Source organism: Mobula birostris, chromosome 1, assembly GCF_030028105.1.
Source record: "Mobula birostris isolate sMobBir1 chromosome 1, sMobBir1.hap1, whole genome shotgun sequence".
Lineage (NCBI taxonomy): Eukaryota > Metazoa > Chordata > Chondrichthyes > Myliobatiformes > Myliobatidae > Mobula > Mobula birostris.
The window spans coordinates 209,197,538-209,218,010 of record NC_092370.1 but is presented as its reverse complement, the minus strand read 5'-3'; the positions used below and the strand labels follow the sequence as shown (position 1 = coordinate 209,218,010).

General features: G+C 41.2%; 1 protein-coding gene across 8 annotated transcripts in view; it reads right to left on the bottom strand.

Annotated features, from left to right (window-relative positions):
- Positions 1–20,473, bottom strand: part of eml1 (EMAP like 1) — a 231,638-nt gene that overhangs the window by 99,080 nt on the left and 112,085 nt on the right. Inside the window, exon 1 of one of the 8 annotated variants that reach the window (XM_072270392.1) lies at positions 5,719–5,737. The exons of the other annotated variants lie outside the window; for them this stretch is intronic. The gene's annotated coding sequence lies outside the window, so the exon portion shown is untranslated. Of the gene's footprint in view, positions 1–5,718; positions 5,738–20,473 lie in introns of those variants that run through there. 8 annotated transcript variants of the gene reach the window in all.

The following is a 20,473-nucleotide window of genomic DNA, read 5'->3' as shown; positions in this document are numbered from 1 at the left end:
ACTGTGCTGGGAAAGTACTGCACATTTGTGCTCTGCCACTTGGAGTCCAACAGGAATCTGATGACAGGGCTACGGTAATGAAAATGCTAGCAGAGAACTGTCAGGACGTTTAGAACTTGCATGCTCACACCCGAACTTGCTGGCCCCTACACCAGTCCCGATAGAGGGTCTCGGCCTGAAACGTCAACTGTTTATTCCTCTCCATAGATGCCACCTAACCCAATAAATTCATCCAGCGTTTCACGTGTGTTACTCTGGGTAAGCACCAGCATTTCTGCTCAAAACTGCTGGAATCTCCCCACTAGATATCACTCAGAAGTGTACAAGGATGTAGATACAATGAACACTATTCACTCACAGGTAGACAGAAAAATTCTCCCCAGTGACTTTCATGCTCATAGTGGCAGCAAATACCAAAGCTGTGTACACAGCTACATGGCCAGCTGCATCAGTGTCCTCATTCTTACTGTTCGGGTTCGGGAGATTCAACAAGTGGTCTCTATACCCTCTCTCAGATGAATTTGACAGCATGACCCCTGCACCAATTTACCCCCAGTGCAATTGCAAGTATAAAACCAAGAAGATTCAATAGATTCCTATGGGTAACACAAGGATTCAACGGAGCAATTGCTAGAAATGTTCAAGCTTATTGATATCTGACTGTACATATATATGACCAAATGAAACAATGTTCCTTCAGACTTTTGTGCACCCACAAATCATATGTCACACACAACACGTAAAACATATACTATACAAGTTAATAAAATATCATTCAAAATGCATGTGAAGTGCACAAGCACAGGTAAACATTACAGTATAACGGTAAACAGCTTGTTGTCCTCAGAATGGCATCGTCCATTATTAAGGACCTCCAGCACCCAAGACATGCACTTTTTTCACTGTGAGATACAGAAGCCTGAAGACACACACTCAGGGATTCAGGAACAGCTTCTTCCCCTCTGCCATCCAATTCCTAAATGGACATTGAGCCTGTCACTACCTCACTTTTGAAATATATATTATTTCTGTTTTTGCATGATCTTTAATCTATTCAATATATGTATACTGTATTTGATTTACTTATATTTTTTCTTCTTCTATATTATGTATTGCATTGAACTGCTGCTGCTAAGTTAACAAATTTCATGACACATGCCAGTGAAAATAGACCTGATTCTGATTCTGATTCTGATTCCCAGTGATGAGACCTTGGTGGTGGCAGGGTATTTATAAGTCTCACAGCCTGGAGGAAGATGTTGCTACGCAGTCTAGCAGTCTAGGTCCTGATGCTCCTGGATCTCCTTCCTGACAGTAGTGGGCCAAGGAGATTGTGGGATGGGTGGTAGGGCTTTGGGCCCTTTGTATACAATGCTCCTGGTAAACATCAGAAATGGGGGCGGCGGGGGGGGGGGGAGGGAGACCCTGGTGATCCTCTCAGTGGTTTTTACTATCCTCTGTAGGATCTTGCGTCTGGTGCCCTGCAGTGTCTGCACCAAACAATGATACAGCCAGACAGAACCATCTAATGATGCTCTTGTAGAACGTTTCAGAATGAGGCAGGGAACCTTGCAGCCTCCGTCTCCTCAGAAAGCATACACGCTGCTGTGCCTTCTTAATAAATGAGGAGCTGCTCTGGGTCCAGGTTAGATCATTGTGGTTCCAGAAAAGACCAATTAGTGTAGAGATTCAAGGTAATCATTTACCAGCTGAAAATTATTATAGCAAACCCTGTTACAATGTGTAACTTTCCCTGTTTATAGACACAGAAAAAGAAGGAAACATGATTTTTGAGAACTGACAGTTTAAGTTATGACAGCATATCATAATGTGTTAGTTGTATAAGTCAGTCAGCAATGACTTACAACAGGGTCTATGCACTCTTAACCACTGTGAAATGTCTAATTTATAGAACTGTCTAGGAGAATCATCTGTGACTTTTGAGGTTGTACTTTTGAATCATATTTAAACTCTTTGTGAAGTATTTTCAGAATCAAGTATATTATCACTGTCTTATATGACATAAAATCTGTTGTTTCACAGTAGTGGTACAGTGCCAAGACATAAAATTACTATAAATTACAAAATAAATTAACAGCGCAGAAGACAAATAATGAGGTGGTGTTCATGGGTTCATGGACAGTTCAGAAATCTGATGGCAGAAGGAAAGAAGCTGTTTCTGAATTATTACCAGTGGCCCTACCTCCCTCACCACTAAAATCGAGGTGAGAAGACTGCAATGAGCGGGGCACTGTCTACGCCATCCTGAGCTACCTGCCAGCCTAGTCATCCTATGGGAGCCCAAGCACGGGAGGATGAACCCTGGACGCCCTCCCAAGACTATGGTCAACACGCTCCTAGAAGACAGCAGCGCAGCTAATGTAAATGAACTGACCACACTGATGAGGGAGAGGGAGAAGTGGAGAGTCTGTCATTGTGCCTGACGCCAGCCCCCTAGGCCTGAGTTGACGTAGTAGTAGTACCTCCTTCCTCCCTGATGGTAGAAATAGGAAGAGAGCATATCCTAGAACTTGAAGTCTTTAGTGGTGGATTCCACCTTCTTTAAGCACTGCCTCTTGGAAATCTCCTCGATAGTGGGGAGGGTTGTGCTCGTGATGAAACTGGCCAAATCTACAACCCGCTGTAGCCCCTTCTGATCCTATATGCCTTGGAGCCTTTAGAACAGGCTGTGATGCAACCGGTCAGATTGTTCTCAAGCAATCTGCAAGAGCCTTTGATGACATATCAAATTTCCTCAGACTCTTAACAAAGCAGAACTACTGGCGTGCCTTCTTCACGATTGCCTTAATGTGCTGGGCCCAGGATAGATCCTCCGAGATGTTGACACCAAGGAACTGAAATGTGCTCCCCGTTTCCGGTGCTCGAGTGTTGTCCCCCGAGTTCCCCTTCCTGGAGCTCACCATCATTCCCTTGGTCTTGCTGATGTTGCGTGCAAGGTTGTCGTGACACCTCTCAACCAGCCGATCCATCTTACTGCTGTACAGCGGCTCATTGCCTTCTGAGATTTTAACCAATAATAATGGTGCCATCTATGAATTTATAGATAGCAATGAAGCTATGCTACCTAACCACGCAGTCATGAGTACAGAGAGGATAGAGCAGGGAGCTCAGCACGCATCCTTGAGTTGATTGTCAGTGAGGAGGAGATGTTTTCAACAACTGACTCTAGCCTCCTGATGAGGAAGCTGAGGATCCAGTTGCAGAGGGAGGTACAGAGGCCCAGGTTTTGAAACTTGCTTATTAATACTGAGAGGTTTTGAATGCCGTTATAATTGACAAGCGGCAGCCTGACATCTGTTTTGCTGTTGTCTATCTTAGAAAGAGTTTCCTGAATGATGCAAATGAAAATGAACTTAAAATACCCATTCACTATAGAGTGGGCTTTTGCTGGTCACCGACTATGCGTGATGCAGGAATGAACCACGGATTTGTGGGCAACGCATTTGCACCAAGCTAAGAAATAACATCAGAAGATTCAGAGCAAAGTTATCACACAACCATGAGACCAAGGAGCAAAATTAGTCCATTCAGCCCATGGGAGCTGCTCCACCATTCAATCATGCTTGATAAATTATTCCCTCAAAATCCCATTCTCCTGCCTTCTCCGCATGACCTCTGATGTCTTTACTAATCAAGAACGTAACAACCTCCGCTTTAAATATACCCAGTGATGTGGGCTCCACAGCTGTCTGGAGCAATGAGTTCCACATATTTACCACCCTCTGCCTAAAGAAAGTCCTCCTCACCTCTGTTCTAAAGGGATGTCCTTTTATGCTGAGGCTGTGCCCTCTGCTCCTAGACTCTCCAACAACTGGACAAATCCTCTTCACGTCTACTTCATCCGGGCATTTCAATATTTGGTAGCCAGATTGATTGGTCTGAAAACAATTGTTGCTAATATAACTTAATGAAGAATTAGTCCAACCCATACAAAATGTTCTTAATCCCCTCCGTTGAAGCTACATGACTTGCTGAGTTCTTCCAGCACTTTGTGTGTGTTGTTCAATATTTACAGCATCTGCAAATTCTCGTGTTTCTAAAGAATTAATTAATTCCATTATAAAAAGCACTGTTGAAATAGAGCATCTTTCGTCAATGAAAGAGGGTTACATTGCTATCAATTATATTAATCCTGCACAATGACACTTAAGGTGTCACACAGCCACATCAGAACAGATGGCCACAATAAACACCTCCCCAGCTGTTGTTCCCACATGGAAACAACATGAGCTCAATGTCAATGGAATCAATCGAGCCGAAGGTTTGAAAGAGGATGCAGAGTGGGAAAGCAACAGTTTACAGATACAATACATACTGTTTCTAATAACGATGAATTTTATAATGCTGGCAAACTGCAAGTCGACTTCGGTCTTTTTGAGGATTTTAAACAACTGCCAATCATATGGAAGCTCTTGCTTAGAGATTGCTCCATCAAGTCAAAATGCTATGACAAGTTACAATGGACTTGCAGCCACTTGATATTTCAGTTTTCTGTATCAAAGGTCAAACAGTCCTGATGCAAAGAGATGGTTGACTAATACATCATGTACAGTATTTGTAATTGAATTCGTAACAGCCAATTTGGTACAATGACAATTTATATCAATGCCTGCACAATGTGTTATATTATGCCATTGTGGGTAAGTTTGTTAGATCTGCTAGCTGTGTTGCTGTACAGGATCCAGTCTATGTCAGTATTTTTCCAGCATAGCCTCCAAGGTTTGCAATACTTAACTCATCACTGCATGTGGCAGGTCTGCAGACACCTAAAGTGATCTGTTTGTTGTGAGATCACTTAGCTGTTGCATACTGCCAGCACCAAGCCCAAGTTATATCCTGCTGTCACTCAACTTGCCTTTTTTATTTGAACTCTGGAAAGATTGTTCTCACTACGCCATATACTTATTGATATTGGCTTTCCAAAGTGAAGGAGTTGAGGGGGAGAATGATTGACATAATGAGGGGATTTGAGAAGCTTGGCTAACAAAGAGAGAAATTAGAGGAAACAGAACACTGAGGGGACCGGAGTGGGATGGTGGGGTGGGAGGGAAACACAGTGGGAAGGGAGCAAGGAGAAAGAAGAGAAGAATTCATGGTGTAACGGCTGTGTCCAAATAAGATGTGTAATTCCCGTGTGTTCACTCTAGAGGAGAGCCTAGTCTTGGACCTCATTAGTATTAGACCTAGAACTATTCAAAAAAAATCATTCGACTGATATGTGACGACAATCCCTCATTTTTAAAACATCATGCATAGGCAACTTCCACTCCTGAACATGAAAGGAAGTTACCCTTTGATCGCAAGGGATGGCTAAGATGAAAAATAAAATCCATGGTCAATTACCTAATTCACAATAAAAACTAAAATTAAATCAGGAGAAATAATATTATCATTGCAGAATTTCAACAAATGATTCTCATCTGAAGGAGCCTTCATGTTGAAAAAACGCTGCCGCTGGGACCGGATCTTTAATGGAGTTTTCTGGCTTGTTCATCAATCTTACTCCCCGGGCTACATTATAAAAGAAGTACTCACATACTATTTCTGGAAATTATAAACAAACACAAAATGATTTTTGAGTAACGCACAAGCTACGGGAGGGACTCAGCATACAGCGGAGAAACGAAGAGCCGAGCTGTCAGTCTGAGACCCTATGTCAGGACTGGAAAGGAAGGGGGCAGAAGCCAGAGTACTCACCGACAGAATACGCTCCTGACTCCGGCCCCTTTAAGCTTCTCCCCCTCCCCCTACCATTTCATTCTGCTTTTTTTAAAACAACACTTTCATGGTCCCTTCCTGACCCTTGTTTGCTTTAATTTTTGCAGTAAATTCTGCTGTGGTCACAAGCAAGACTCGAGCTAAGAAAACTTCTGCAGAGTTTTATTACCAGTTCTCAAAGATCAGACTCGTTCATTTTAAACGGGTTAAGTAAACTGATTTTAACCTTCCCTGTCCTACAGATGGAGCAGTCAGTTAAGAAAGATGACATCAGCATTTTTAAAGAGCCAATTGTTTTACTTTACATATACAGGTATGGCTCCAATGACATCACAGGACCCAAATAATTTGTGTCTATTGTTTACAGCGATCACGCAGTCATTTATATACAGCGCAGGAGTGTTTACAACAGTGATGAGTGGGCATACAAAGAGGAGGTAGGGAAGCTTGTCAAATAGTGTGAGAAACACAACCTGAGTCTCAATATGGACAAGACAAAAGAGATGGTTGTAGACTTTCAGGAAAGAGCAGATTGACCACTCTCTATTACAGATCAATGGCTCTGCCGTGGAGAGAGTGAAGAGCACAAAATTCTTAGCAGTGCACACAATGGACAAACTAACCTGAACCCACAACACCTCCTCATTAGTCAAGAAGGTACAGCAGTATCTACACTTTCTGAGGAGATTGAGACGTACAAGGCTCCCCACCCACGTTCTAACTACTACATGAACACCATTGAGAGCCTCCTATCTGGCTGCATCATTGTGTGGTATGGAAGCCACAAGGCACTGGACAACAAAACTCTACAGAGGATAGCAAAAAACACCAAGAGAATCATTGGGATCTCCCTCCACCCCCCCTCCATTTGTGACATTTACCAGGAGTATTGTACATGTAGAGGATGCCTACCACCCACCAACCACTGACCCCCCCCCGCCCAAATCTCATTGACCCACTACCATCAGGAAGGAGGAAGAGGAGCATCAGGACCCTCAAGCTGTGAGACTAATGAACACCCTACCACCATCGAGCTCTCGTCACTAGGACAGTGAGCTGGTTATAGCTGGTGCCGTGCACTACATGCATTTTGAATTATATTTTATTAACTTGCTTGTGGTAATGTTTTGTTTTATGTGCCGTGTGGGGTAAATGTTTTGTAGGTACACTGGGGTCCGGGGCAGCATTGTTTCATTTGGTTGTACATAGGTACATCTTAATACATTCATAGACAGTAAATCTGAACTTGAATTTGAACTCAGCAATGACAGGAAGAGGCTACAATACGAATGTGAGAAGGAATGCAGAAGACTTCTTTGAAACTTTCTGCCTTGGACTGGAATGGCATGAGTTCAGAGACAGAAGGGAACCGTCTGGGGAGAGAGGCAGAGCTTCTCCAGAGCTCTCTGTAGTGTCAGCCAATGGGAATGTTCTGTTGGACCACTCAGAAGGTAACCACGAAATGTCTTCGTGACTTCCTCCATGGGTGGCAGCCTTTCAACCGTCCATTCAGCAAAAAAGATGAATGGATGATAGGCATCAGTGCTTATAAAAAGTAACCGGCCCCCGGGAAGTTTTCATGTTTCAGTGTTTTACAACATTGAATTGCACTGGATTTAATTTGGCGTTTTTGACACTGATAACAGAAAAAGACTCTTGTATGTCAAACTGAAAACAAATCTCTACAAAGTGATCTAAATAACAAATATAAAACACAAAATAATTGACTGTATAAGTATTCACCCCCCCTTTAATATGACACACCAAATCATCACTGGTGATTTGAAGTTGGTTTTAGAAGTCACATAATTAGTTAAATGGAGATCACCTGTGTGCAGTCAAGGTGTTTCAATTGACTGAAGTAAAAATACACCTGTATCTGGAAGGTCCAACTGCTGGTGAATCCGTATTCTGGCAAAAACTACACTATGAAGACAAAAGAACACTCCAAGCTCCACTAAAAGGTTATTGAAAAGCACGAGTTAGGAGATGGATACAAGAAAATTTCCAAGTCACTGAATATCCCTTGGAGCACAGTTCACTCAATCATCCAGAGATGGAAAGAATATGGCACAGCTGTAAATCTACCTAGAGCAGACCATCCTCAAAAACTGAGTGACCGTGCAAGAAGGGGACTAGTGAGGGAGGCCACCAAGAGACCTATGACAACTCTGGAGGAGTTACAAGCTTCAGTGGCTGAGACGGGAGAGACTGCATACAACAACTGTTGCCTGGGTGCTTCACCAGTCAAGGTTTTATGGGACTATGGTAAAGAGAAATCCACTCTTGAAAAAAATTCACATGAAATCTTGGTGAGAATTTGCCAGAAGGCATGTGGGGAACTCAAAAGGCAGATGGAAAAAAGTTCTATGATCTGATGAAATCAAAATTAAGCTTTCTGACCATGAGACTAAACGCTATGTTTGGTGTAAGCCAAACACCGCACATCATCAAAAACACACCATCCCTACCATGAGGCATGGTGGTGGCTGCATCATGCTGTGGGGATGCTTCACTGCACCAGGTCCTGGAAGGCTTGTGAAGGTAGAGGGTAAAATGAATGCAGTAAACTACAGGGAAATCCTAGAGGAAAATATAATGTAGTCTGCAAGAGAACTGTGAGTTGGGAGAAGATTTGTTTTCCAGCAAGACAATGACCCCAAGTATAAAGCCAAAGCTACACATGAATGGCTTAAAAAACTACAAAGTTAATGTCCCGGAGTGTCCAAGTTAGAGTTCAGACCTCAATCCAATTGAGAATTTGTGGCCGGACTTGAAAAGGGCTGTTTACTCACGATCCCCATGCAATCTGACAGAACTTGAGCAGTTTTGTAAAGAAGAATGGGGGAAAATTGCAGTGTCCAGATGTGCAAAGCTGATAGAGACCTATCCACACAGACTCAAGGCTGTAATCGCTGCCAAAGATGCATGTACAAAATATTGACTTGAAGGAGTGAATACTTGTGCAATCAATTACTTTGTGTTTTATATTTGTAATTAATTTAGATCACTTTGTAGAGATCTGTTTTCAGTTAAATAAGTAGTGCAAAAAAAATGTAGAGAGGTTGTGTTCATGGGTTCAATGTCCATTTAGAAATCTGATGGCAGAGTGGAAGAAGCCATTGCTGAGTCATTGAGTGTGTGTCTTCAAGCTCCTGTACCGCCTCCCTGAAGCTAGCAATGTGAAGAGGGCATGTCCTGGGTGATGGGTGTCCTTAATGATGATTTTTTGAGGCTTCGCTCCATGACGATACCCGGGATGTTGGAGAGGCTAGTGCCCATGATGGAGTTGACTGAGTTCACAACTTTCTGCAGCTTATTTCATCCTGCACTATGCTTTCCACCCCTCCCCCACCCCCCACTCCCCACTCCACTCATTCCAGATAGTGATACAGCCGGTTAGCTAGAACATAGAAAGCCTACAGCACAATACAGGCCCTTCGGCCCACAAAGCTGTGCCGAACCTGTACTTACTAAAGAAATTACCTCGGGTTACCCATGGCCCGTTATTTTTCTAAGTTCTGAGATTGAATTCAGTGTACTTACAGAGTTTTGTTACCATCTTAAATCCTGTGTCTGTTAAGTTGGGCCTGGTATGATTGAGCCAGCTTGCTCATTTTCATTAATATTACCCACATAAGAAGCACGAGAATCACAGTGGACGTCACGGTAGCGGAGTGGTTAACACAACACTATTGCAGCTCAGGGTGATCCCAAGTTCGGAGTTCAGTCCTGACGCCATTCTGTAAGGAGTCTCTGTATGTCCTCCCCATGGAATCCATGGGTTTTCTCCGGGTCCTCCGGTTTCCTTCCACAGTCCAAAGATGCACTGGGTAGGTTAACTGGTTACTGTAAATTATTCCGTGGTTAGGTTAGGGTTAATTGGGGCTGTGGGGTTGCTGGGATGGTGTGGCTTGAAGCACTGGAAGGCCCTACTGTGTGCTGTATCAGCAAATAAGTAAATAATTTGGTGCTTGGGAGCTCAAAAGAAAGTGCATTTGAATTAGGCTTTGATATGGAAAAATGTCTCTTTGATTTTCCATTATAGCAATATGTTTGCTATGAGCCAATTTTAATGATTTATTTTTGGCCTGAAACAAAAAATGACATGCCTGGTAGCTAGATCATGATTCTCTGACAAAATTAAATCAAACATAAAGACAAGATAAAGATGGTTAAGATCACGAATGAAGGCCATATTTAGCAAAATTCAGCCAAGTTCTGCAAGGCATGAATAACTAGCTAGTCTACAAGGAACTTTAACGTAGCAGACCTCAGGTGTGGCAGCAATAGAGTAATAGGTCGGGATGTAATGATCTAATTTACCATTTATGCAAAGAACATTGATGTTGATATCACCCGATTTTCAGGGGCAGCCTAAACAAAGTTATTCTGGCTCCTGCTCTCTCAGAGGCTGTTTCAACACAAGAAACTTGATTTCCTTTGAGCAAATACTGAGTTTGATTTGAAGAAAAACTTGTACCCGTTACTCGCCATGATGCCCCATGCAACCATTTGGATTGAAGTGAAAGGGAACATTTGTGGAATGTTTAGCTGGAATGAAAAGAATGGTACCATTACATTTGGTTAGTGATTGGGAGGGATGGGACAGTCAATGCATCAAGGGTTAGGGTAACAGAATTGCTTAAAAAGTTTAATTTAGGAACAGTCTGACTGAAAGATAATGGAAGTGTTTAGAAAAGCACAATCATACCATGAGGAATACAATTATTTCATTCCTTTTATTATTTTGCTGTATATATATTTTACCTGTACGCAATAAATAACGCTGTCAGTGTAGTTGATACCCTAGCTAAAGTTATTGAACTCCATTTTTAAGTTAATTGTGAACACTGGCAGTTTGATGTTGACTTTCACTGTATTCAGCAAATGTTCAGTCACTAAATTCTGTGAAATCCAACCAATAGGCATATGTGACCAGACTAAACAAGCCCCACACCCATGAAAGAGGAATAAAAAAAAACTTTTGACAGTTAGTCTTAACTGGAATAATCAAGAGCTGTCAATGCATTTCAAATATTTCTGAAACATTCAAATAAAGATCATACACAAGAAAAGGACTTAAGTTGAAAGACTGCAAAAAAATTAAATCACTGAAACATTTTAAAAAGCTTAACATTTTAAACATTAAGAAATCTAAAATCTTTAAAAGTTTTTTTTTAAATCTTGGAACAGTTTAGCAAAATGTAGTTTTTTTAAAAAAACACATAAAAACCCCACAAAGCTGAAGTTCTCAGATCTACTTATATCTATTGAAGCCAAGAGGAAAAGGCCAGTTGTGCCTGCTGTTATCTGGCATGAGACTGAAGAGCCTCAGCCCAAATTTCGGTTTGCACACCAAATGTCGAGGAGTTCAGCATGGAGTCTATTGGATATCCGGCACTGCCAACTGCAGAAACTTCTGGATTTCCACCAATGGATTCAGATATATACACAAGCACAGAAATCCAGAGGCTGCTATGAGTTACAAGGAAATGTCAACAACCTTAGTGATATTTTGTGAGGGCATTTTGTTTGCTGACTGCGAGTTCTAAACTCAAACAAAGACCTTTTTAAATCCAATCTGATATAGACAGCCATGAGTACTCTCAATAAAGGGAGGTAATACAGTAACTACCCAATCTTCAAAGACTAGTTCACTTCTCTGTTTATTCTCCACGGCGAGTTTAGCTGCCAATACCCGCTGTTTGAGTGGTGGGTCCCCTCTCCTTGCCAAAGAGAAGAAACTTCCAGCTAACAAAGTAGTTTAAACACTTCATTTATTTTCAGCGATACATGCTTAAACCAAAGCAACATTATTAAGACACATTTAAAACTCACAGAGGATTTCTATCTTATACTACTTCCAAAGGGTTTCCAAAACACAGATACAATTTCTATAGAGTAAAAAGAAATACATATGAGCCACAGAAAATCTAGCGGGAATCCAAGGCAGAGGAATGGATTCTAGTTTACCCCGTGTTTCTGTCATATTTCTCGGTGTTTTTTTATCCCATTCCTAAAAAGCCTGGACTGCTCTCAGCATTTTTTTGTCACTTGGGTGATTTCTTTATTTATTGAATATAGCGCAGAGTCGGCCTTCCGACCCTGAAAGCTGCGCCATCCAGAAATCCCCCCATTTAATCCTAGCCTAATCACAGGAGAACTTACAACGTCCAATTGACCCATCAACCTGTACAACTTTGGACTATGGGGGAAACCGGAACACCCAGAGGAAACCCATGTGGTAACGGAGAGGATGTACAACCTCCTTACAGGCAGTAGCGGGAATCAAACCCGGGCTGTTGGTACTATAAGGTGTTGCACTAACCACCATTGTACCGTGTCACCACATGTGTATGTACTTCACATGTATATTTTCAGATAGCTTTTAACACAAACAGTCTAAAAGTTTCTGGAGATAAGGTTCCCAGGTACCCACAATTAAGACACTGAGGCTGACTCCATGAGTACATAAATCATCCAATTTACTAAATATCAGCTATTAATATGCTACATATTATCCATATCATCTGCAAGCTTCCTTGAACTAAATAAATAAGCCCGCATTGTCCATTTTGAAACAAGCCAAATTAAATTAACTGTTATCTTATAATAACCACAAGTGCTGTAAGTGAACAAATCTCTAACTCTATAGACCAGGGTTCCCAACCTTGCTTATGCCATGGACCAATACCATTAAGCAAGGGGTCTGTATACACCAGGTTGGGAACTCCTGCTTTAAACATTGCTTCTGTTTGCAAAGCTGTGCATTTAACTTTCAACTGAGTACTGCTTGCAAGTGACATTAAGAACTGTAGGCTGGCTCACGTTTACGACCAGCAGCTAAACAAACAATAATGGTCAAAATTTGTCAAATTTCAATTATATTGACTTAACTTAGAATTGGGCATATCATGCTTATTCCTTATATCGTTTTGGAAAACATCACTCTGAGATGTGTAGGTTTTGTCATCATTATGAAACAGTTGAGCACATTCTATTAAAATGTGAAGCATACAAGGGTGAAAGAAATCAATGCAAGCTTCACTACTAACTTTAGGGGCTGATAGTTTTCATTTAAACACTTTAAGTTATGGAAGAGACTTTAATTTAATTCACAATATTGTCTTTCATTGTTTACAATCTATAGGACTTTTTAGTTTTCATTTGATAAAGAACTAATAGGGGTTTTTATATCCCAACTCTCTACACTCTCTCTAGTCCAGTTGGTGGTGGTAATGCACCTTTAGGTTGGACTGCCAACCACCATTAAAAATCAGAAGAAGAAGAAAAAAATGGTTGGAAGTTTAACTTATTCAAAAACAACATTTTGATCTTCAGAAGTATTGGCTGCTGTGTATAGAAAGCTGAGCTTGGCAAATAAAAAACAAAGCCCACCCCAGCCCAGAAACAGTGAATACCTATTACAATTTACAATTTCCCCTCAAATTCTGGCCATTAGTATTAAAATATTTTCATGAACTCTTAGGTTAACTGCGGCATTGACTGTGCTATTTATAATTTATGGCATGATCACCTCATAGTTTTGCTGTTTGAAACATGAAGAGAGTTTTAACCTTCATTTGCAATGACTCATGGTCCCTGTAGAACAGGAAATATGTATTGGCCAACTTGACTGCATATGTGCACATTCATTGCTGTTAACAATAGTCCCACTTTCTCTATGTTAATGCTCTCCGCTCACCTAAAGTATGTGTTCAGCTGGAGTTTTATCAAAAGACAAGTTATGTTTTGTGTTAAATTACAGAGAACATGCACAACAAAACCATTATAAGGTTTAAAAAAGTAACTGTTCAGGGGCTGGATAAAATCTTGGATACAGAAATGTCCACCGCCCTTTCTCAAAGAGGAGGCAGCCAGCACTGACTGTGGTTTGTGCAGAGTACCATGTTTAAGTTTGGACCAGCATAATTACTAAGCTTTGTCTGGGGGACTATAATCAACTTCTCTCGATTTCCTATACATTTTGGACACATAATCTATACTTGTGCACAGCTTTTTTTAGAATCATTTTGCATACATTTTGTCTTATTCCATACTATATGACATGCGATTTAAAATACTTATTTTGAAATTTAAAACAGCCCTTTACCTTAACAATGGATGCACATAACTTTACAACTACTATTTCTGAACACTCTTTATCCCATCAGCATAATTTAAAACTGTAAAGTAGGATGATTTCACAGTGCACAGTGTGAATGCATGCAAGTGTCTAACAGAGGAGTCTGCAGTTGATCTTAGCAGGAATTGTATAAAATCTGTGTAATGATTGTTTAGACTCTGAACATAATACAAGCCAAGAATTTTGCAGCTTAACTGTTCTCTTCCAGTTAATTTACAAGGCAGTGCCTTATAGTTTTAGAAGGTCTTTGACAAGATGCCACACATTTAAGAGACTTTAGATAGGTACATGGAGCTTAGAAAAACAGAGGGTTATGCAGTAGGGTAGTTCTAGGCAGTTTCGAGAGTAGGTTACATGGTCGGAACAACATTGTGGGCCGAAGGGCCTGTAATGTGCTGTAGATTCCTATGTTCTATGTTCTATGAGGTTTGCTAAACAAGATAACAGCCCATGGTGTTACAGGAAAGTCACTAGCATGGATAGAGATTGGCTGACTGGTAGGAGACGAAGAGTAGGAATAAAGGGAGCCTTTTCTGGTTGGCTGAGGGACTAGTGGTGTTCCACAGGGTTCAGTGTTGGGACAATTTCTTCATGAACAAAGCGGATGAGCTTAGAGCGTGGATCAGTACTTGGAGCTATGATGTTGTGGCCATTACAGAGACTTGGATGGCTTAAGGGCAGGAGTGGTTACTTAGGAGTGCCAGGCTTCAGATGTTTCAGAAAAGATGGGAAGGGAGGCAAAAGAGTTGGGGCGTGGCACTGCAGATCAGAGATAGTGTCACAGCTGCAGAAAAGGAGGAAACCATGGAGGTATTGTCTACTGAGTCTCTGTGGGTGAAAGATAGGAACAGGAAGGGGTCAATAACACTCCTGGGTGTTTTTATAGACCACCCAATAGTAGCAGGGCCATTGAGGAGCAGATCGAGAGACAGATTCTGGAAAGGTGTAATAATAACAGAGTACTTGTGCTGGGAGATTTTAATTTTCCAAATATTGATTGGCATCTCCCTAGAGCAAGGGGTTTAGATGGGGTGGAGTTTGTTAGATGTGTTCAGGAAGGTTTCCTGACACAAGAGGGCACAGTTTTCAGGTGCTTGGAAGTAGGTACAGAGATGTCAGGGCTAAGTTGTTGTGTTTTTTTTACGCAGAGAGTGTTGTGTGCGTGGAATGGGCTGCTGGCAACAGTGGTGGAGGCAGATATGATGGGATCTTTTAAGAGACTCCTGAATAGATACATGGAGCATAGAAAAATAGAGGGCTATGGGTAACCCTAGATGATTTCTAAAGTACATATTCGGCACAGCATTGTGGGCCGAAGGGCCTGTATTGTGCTGTAGGTTTTCTATGTAATACGTAGCTAAGCCTACAAGAGGAGAGGCTGTACTTGATCTGGTATTGGAAAATGAACCTGGTCAGGTGTCAGATCTCTCAGTAGCAGAGCATTTTGGAGAAAGTGATCACAATTCTATCTCTTTTACCATAGGATTGGTGGGGGATAGGAAAGTTATGAAAACGTTTAACTAGAGTAAGGGGAGATATGAAGCTATCAGGCAGGAACGTGGAAGCATTAATTGGGAACGGATGTTCTCAGGGAAATGTACGGCATAAATGTGGCAAATGTTTAGGGGACATTGGTGTGGCGTTCTACATAGGTACATTCCAATGAGACAGGGAAAGGATGGTAGGATACAGGGGCCATGATGTACAAAGGCTGTTGAAAATCTAGTCAAGAAGAAAAGAAAAGCTTACGAATGGTTCAAAAAACTAGGTAATGATAGAGATCTAGAAAATTATAAAGCTAGCAGGAAGAAACTTAAGAATGAAATTAGGAGAGCCAGAAGGGGCCATGAGAAAGTCTTGGCGAACAGGATTAAGGAAACCCCAATGCATTCTAAAGGTATATGAAGAGCAAGAGGATAAGACATGAGAGAATAGGACCAATCAAGCGTGATAGTGAAAAAGTGTGTATGGATCTGGAGGAGATTGCAGAGGTAATGAATATTTTGCTTCAGTATTCACTACGGAAAAGGACCTCAGCAATTGTAGGGATGACTTACAGCAGACTGAAAAGCTTGAGCATATAGATATTAAGAAAGAGGATGTGTTGGAGCTTTTGGAAACCATCAAGTTGGATAGGTCTCCAGGACCGGATGAGATGCATCCCAGGCTACTGTGGGAGGCGAGGGAGGAGATTGCTGATTGCTGAGCTCCTGGCAATGATTTTTGCATCATCAATGGGGATGGGAGAGGTTCCAGAAGATTGGAGGGTTGCAGATGTTGTTCCTTATTCAAGAAAGGGAGTAGAGATAACCCTGGAAATTATAGACCACTGAGTCTTACTTCAGTGGCTGGTAAGTTGATGGAGAGGACCCTGAGAGGCAGGATGAACATTTGGAGAAGCATAATATAATTAGGAATAGTCAGCATGGCTTTGTCAAAGGCAGGTTGTGCCTTTTGAGCTTGACTGAATTTTTTGAGGATGTGACGAAACACATTGATGAAGGTAGAGCAGTGGATGTAGTGTATATGGATTTCAGCAAGGCATTTGATAAGGTACCCCATGCAAGGCTTATTGAGAAAGTAAGGAGGCATGGGATCCAAGGGGACCTTACTTTTAGGATCCAGAATTGGCTTGCTCACAGAAGTCAGAGTGGTTGTAGATGGGTCATATTCTGCATGGAGGTCGGTGACCAGTGGGGTGCCTCAGGGATCTGTTCTGGGACCCCTTCTCTTCGTGATTTTTATAAATGACCCTGGATAAGTGGAGGGATGGGTTAGTAAATTTACTGATGACACAAAGGTTGGGGGTGTTGTGGATAGTGTGGAGGGCTGTCAGAGGTTACAGCGGGACATCGATAGGGTGCAAAACTGGGCTGAGAAGTGGCAGATGGAATTCAATCCAGATAAGTGTGAAGTGACTCATTTTGGTAGGTCAAATATGATGGCAGAATATAGTATTAATGGCAAGACTCTTGGCAGTGTGGAGGATCAGGGGGATCTTGGGGTCTGAGTCCATAGGACGCTCAAAGCAGCCGTGCAGGTTGACTCTGTGGTTAAGAAGGCATACGGTGCATTGGCCTTCATCAACTGTGGGATTGAGTTCAAGAGCCGAGAAATAATGTTGCAGCTTTATAGGACCCTGGTCAGACCCCACTTGGAGTACGTGCTCAGTTCTGGTTGTCTCACTACAGGAAGGATGTGGAAACTATAGAAAGGGTGCAGAGGAGATTTACAAGGATGCTGCCTGGATTAGGGACCTTGCCCTATGAGAATAGGTTGAGTGAACTTGGAGCGGTGGAGGATGAGAGGTGACCTGATAGAGGTGTATATGATGATGAGCGCTATTGATCCTATGGATAGTCAGAGGCTTTTTCCCAGGGCTGAAATGGCTGCCACAAGAGGGCACAGGTTTAAGGTGCTTGGAAGTAGGTACAGAGGAGATGTCAGGGGTAAGTTTTTTTGTGCAGAGAGTGGTGAGTGCGTGGAGTGAGCTGCAGAAATTACTGGTAATTTCTAAGTAAGTACATGTTCGGCACAGCATTGTGGGCTGAAGGGCCTGTATTGTGCTGTAGGTTTTCTATGTTTCCATGTAATAAAGGCTCAACATTATCTCCTTGCTTTTATATTCTATTCCCCTTGAAATAAATGCCAACATTGCATTTACCACAGACTCAACCTTTGAATTAACCTTTTGGGAGTCTTGCACGAAGATTCCTTAGTCCCTTTTTACCTCTGATGTTTGAGCCTTCTCCCCATTTAGATAATAGTCTTCCTTTGTTCCTTTTACCAAAATGCATTTTCATACATTTCCCAACACTCTATTCCATCTGCCACTTTTTTTGCCCATTCTTCCAATTTGTCTAAGTTCTGCTACAATTGTATTGCTTTCTCAGCACTATCTACCCCTCCACCTATTTTGTATCCTATGCAAACTTACCCACAAAGCCATTAATTCCACTCTTTAAATTATTAACAAACAATGTGAAAAGTAGCAGTCCCAAAACTGATCCCTGAGGAACACCACTAGTCCCTGGCAGCCAACCAAAGGCCCTCTTTACTACCACATGCTGCCTCCTGCCCGTCAGCCATTCCTCTACTCATGCCAGTATATTTCCTGTAACACTATAGGATTTTATCTTGTTAAGCAGCCTCATGTGAGGCACCTTATCAAATGCCTTTTGAAAATTTAAGTAAATGACATCCACTGCCTCTCCTTTGTCCAGCCTGCTTGTTACTTCCTCAAGGGGTTTCTAACAGATTTGTCTAACAGATTCCCTTTGCAGAAACCATGCTGACTTTGACTTATTTTATCATTAGTCTCCAAGTATCGTGAAACCTCATCCTTAACAATAGACTCCAACACTTTGTGAGGAATTCCTCACAACACTTTCCCAACCACTGAGGATGAGGCAATTAAAGGACACCAACCTGAAATATTTTGTATTTCCTTCTCCAGAGATGCTGCCCAATATACAGAGTAACACCAGCATTCTTTATTTTAATTTAAATCATATCCAATCTATTAAAATAAGAGCAAATCACAGCAAATTCCAATGCCCAAAATCTAAACATTGCAGGTGTTAGAAATTGGAAGTGAACATAGAAAATGGTGTTAATACTCAGTGGGTTGAGCAGCTTCTGTGGAGGGTGAAAAAGAATTAAGGTTTCAAGTCCATGAGCTTTCATCCAAGCTGTGCCTGTTGTAGAACCAGGAACAGGAAAAAGCCAATGAACCTGAACCAAGAGGAAAGCCACAATCTCATGAATTGATCTGTATAAACAGTATATTTATGTGGTTTTGTGAAAGACAAAGGTACAAGAAACACAGTATTGATGTTAAGGATACTATCAGAACGAGCTATTCAAGTGCAAAAAGATTTGTTTGTTTTATCGACTACACAAAAGCATTTGATAAAGTGAAGCACAATAAGTTATTTGAAATATTACAGGAAACTCTAGATCTAGATTCGAATGACCTCCGCCTAATCAGAAATCTGTACTGGGAACAAACTGCCACTGTAAGAATAGACGGAGAAGTGAGTCAGTTTATGAAAATCAAGAGAAGCGTTAGACAAGGGTGTGTTTTCTCCCCGATTTATTTAATGTGTACAGTGAAACAATTTTACAAAAAATAAGAGACAGCTTGGGAATCAAAGTTGGTGGTAAAAACATCAATAATTTCAGATATGCAGATGACACTGTGTTAATTGCAAGTACGGAGGAAGAACTACAAAACGTAATTGATATAGTTGTTGAAGAAAGTGCAAAAATGGGTCTATCTGTCAATTGCAAAAAGACAGAATGTATGGTGATATCCAAAAAGAAGGAGAATCCTATCTGCAGGCTGAGAATAAACAGGGAAGACATAAAACAAGTACAGAACTTTTGCTACTTAGGAAGCTGGGTGACATCAGATGGCAGGTGCGACTTGGACATCAAAAGAAGAATAGGGATGGCAAAAGACACCTTTATGAGAATGAAGGGTATACTGACCAATACTAAACTAGGCATGACAACCCGCCTCAGAGTACTGAAATGTTACATTTATCCAGTTATGTTATACGGCTCAGAATGTTGGACAATATCTAGTAACATGAGGAAACGAATTGAAGCAGCAGAGATATGGTTTTTGAGGAGGATGCAAAGAATATCATGGACAAATATCTAACAAGGGATGTCATGAACAGAGCAAGCATAAAAAGAGAAATAACGTATGAGATCATGAAAAGGCAACGTGAATTCATTGGACATGTGATTAGTAAAGAGGATTTAGAATGCATGTTAATTATGGGAAAGATTGAAGGGAAGAAAGCAAGAGGAAGACAAAGACAAATGATGATGGAGACAGCAGCCAGAGAACTGGAAATGAATACCAATGAATTGATCCACTTGACCCAAAACAGGAGTGTGTGGGCCATGGCAGTCAAAGCTCAAACTGGGCATGGCACCTGATGATGATGATGATGAAACAGTATATTAGACGAGCTTTTCACTGCACATGTGACAATAATAAACAAAATCCCCCTCCAGGCTCGAATGGTCATGTGACCTATTTTAAGAGCAGATCATCAACACAAACTTTCTTTACCTGTCTAAATGTGCTGCTGCTTACTTTTACTTTCACTTTCATATGTAACTTAATAGTATTTAATTAAGATATTCAGATGAACTCAACATTTCAGGAATAGCTTCTACTACGCCACCATCAAATTACTGAATGGACATTGTACACTACCTCACTGTGTTTTCCCCTTCTTTCTGGTCTCTTTTTACACTGCTCATTTAATGCTAGTTTTTATATTTCTTATTGTCATTTATAGGTTCTTTATTATTATGCATTGCAATGTACTGCTGCCACAAAAGCAACAAATTCATGACATACAGTATGGCAGTAATATTAAACCTGATTCTAATTCTAAATCTGGATAAATTATTCATCACAAATTCTAACAAGAATGCAGTTATTTTATAACTACACTGATTGCTACTTGCAGATGAAAAACAGTGGATGCTGCAAATCAGCAGACAGGTGGAAAATATTATACTTTCCAATTCTGTTGTCAGACATGAACAAAAGTGTGGTGG